This window comes from Lethenteron reissneri, chromosome 21 (genome assembly GCF_015708825.2).
Source record: "Lethenteron reissneri isolate LAM-NWPU_2019-01 chromosome 21, ASM1570882v1, whole genome shotgun sequence".
Lineage (NCBI taxonomy): Eukaryota > Metazoa > Chordata > Hyperoartia > Petromyzontiformes > Petromyzontidae > Lethenteron > Lethenteron reissneri.
Window position 1 is genome coordinate 13380836 of NC_083799.1, and position 2855 is coordinate 13383690.

The window sequence follows — 2855 nt, forward strand, 5'->3', positions numbered from 1 at the left end:
TCTCGGCGTGTTTTGCCGTCTCCTGGTGAAGTACAACTTTCGATGACGATTGGCATCACAGGATCGATAGAAATCCGAGAGTCGTCAATGTGCGTGATGGAACCGGCGCCATGCCCAACGCCCGTCCATCGCTGTCGTCTCGATACACATGCATCGGTGACCGGTGGCACACACAACTTTAAAGTTGTCCTTGAGTTGTCCTTTAAACGTCGAACCCCTGCGTACTTATTACTGTACACACTCTACCTTTCGCATCCCCATTTTCTCGACTCCCCATGTACCTAACCATAAACTATTCACTATATTAGGGGCCGTCCATAAATGACGTCACGCACCTAGGGGGGTGGGGGGGGTCAGACATTTGTGACGATGTGTGACGAGGGGGGGGGGGGGGGTTGAGAAATGTGACGTCACATCAAAATGCGCAACTTAAAATAAATATAGACAACACGTTCTACTTAATTAAATAGACTTTTTTTAAATAAATGTTTTCTCCTACAGCATCAGAGTGCAGCGGCGCATTAAATACGCGCTACAATGACAATGGTTTAAAGCGATTTTAAGCATGTTTTATTTTGGGGGGGGGGGGGGGGGCAGAGCTTTTTGACGTCATATTTGAGGGGGGGGGTCTGACTTTTTGTGACGCCGTGTGACGAGGGGAGGGGGGGTCAAAAAATGTCCAAAATCGCGTGACGTCATTTATGGACGGCCCCTTACCAGGTAAGGCCCACTGAGCTATACTGTATAGCGCTTCTTCAGAAGCCACCTGGCTATCACAAATGATAGCTCAACGAAGTGGCTTCTCATCACGTGGAAATGTACAGCAGTTGCCAATAACTCTAAACGCGTTTTTCTAAACGTGGAGGGGAAACCCGGAGGACCCGGAGAAAAATCCACGCGACCACGGGGAGAGAGAGAGACATCGCAAACTCCAAATATACAGCAGCAGGCGTCAGGGTCGGGATCGCACCCACGACCTCCTATATACCAGGCGAGGTAGTTACACATCTCCTAGCCACCTAATTCTAGATTTGAAACTTTCGTGACTGCAAGGATTCATACTCTTAGTTCTTCCGGTAAAGTCACGTAGGTAAAAATTTAAATTCAAATTAATACAAATAAAACAATAAAAATCACGACGTTTCGGAGGCAACACAAGTCCCACCTGATGACGGAGACTTGTGTTGCCTCCGAAACGTCGTGATTTTTATTGTTTTATTTTTTATAATTTTAATTTCATTTTTACCTACGTGACTTTACCGAAAGAACTAAGAGTATGAATCCTAGCCACCTGTCTATTCGTGTCCGCATCTTGTGTCTCCGTACATTTGTCTCCCCATATCCGCCTGTCCCCAATATCATTTCTCTCCCCGTCGTCGTCACCATCGGCACCATCAGCAGCAGCACCATCGACTAATCGTCCTCCTCGTCATCATCAGTCGGGCTGCTTTTCATATTACGTCATTGCGTTTTGGGGCAATGATGAATGGCGACCTCGTGTGGAGGATCTCCGTCCAGCAGTGGATTGTTCATGGCCGCTGATGGTGACATTTTCTTGCAGCCGCGTGGAACACGTGCACTTTCGCGACCCTCTGGACGTGAATTTATAAGTACTATACGTACTGTAATATACAACTATTTTTTACCGGCTACAATTCATCGAATACCGTCTACTGGGGCAGCACCAATTGGCCTGATCACAGGTAGTTTTCCTGATTCGATGGACTGATCCTCCTCATAGGAACGTGGAATTTTCCACTGCTGGCTCTTGGCTCCGGCTCAACACCAAAACCCTCTCCCTGCCGCTCGCCACACGCACGACGATGACGATAATACTATTAGTTCTTTCGGTAAAGTCACGTAGGTAAAAAATGTAATTAAAATTAATAAAAATAAAAAATAAAATCACGACGTTTCGGAGGCAACACAAGTCTCCGTCATCAGGTGGGACCGTCACAGCCAGATTTGCTGCATCCCACCTGATGACGGTCCCACCTGATGACGGAGACTTGTGTTGCCTCCGAAACGTCGTGATTTTATTGTTTTATTTTTGTTAATTTTAATTTCATTTTTTACCTACGTGACTTTACCGAAAGAACTACGAGTATGAATCATTGCAGTCACGAAAGCTTCAAATCTAGATGACGATAATGATCATTGATTCACTAAGAGGGGACTCCGCGCCTCTCCGACTTGGCTCATTGAGCTCGTCCCATTCACATGGCCCAGGTGTTCCGCATCGATTCGCATCTTCGTTGACATCGAGCGTACGACCAGTCGTTTCCAGCTCTCCCCCGCTCCCACTGATCCCCCACCACCGCTTCAAGTTCAAGTTCATTTATTAGGTATCGCCCTGTGAGCCATTCGGCTCTTGAATCGGGTGCAACCGCAACAAACAAAAAACAAAAACATGAACAAAAAACATCTTAAAGTGAATATGTGACTAAGTGCAAACAGAAAATCCAAGAAAAGACAGCAAAATATTGCAGAAAAAACACAATACACCAACGCTGTGTGCAAAAATCCCAGTGGGATGCAAGTCAAACAACAACAACAACCATTCAGTCCCTGAGCATGAGCAGCGTCCAGGACACACCGCTCGCCTGTCTTGCTTCCTGGATCTATGTGCACGCGTTCCGTTGGGGTTTTGGTGAAGGCAAAATAGCGTCCCCCAAACTGACACCCCCTGCGACTGGCGATTCGTTTTATATCGTTTTAAGTTACACCGGTGCCACCATCATATTTACGGAATGGTCACATTGGCAGTGTTTATCACCACAATAATCAGCGTGTACACCCTTCAAACATTTCCTTGAACATCTCACAACATTTCAGGCGGATTTGTTGAGTTTGCA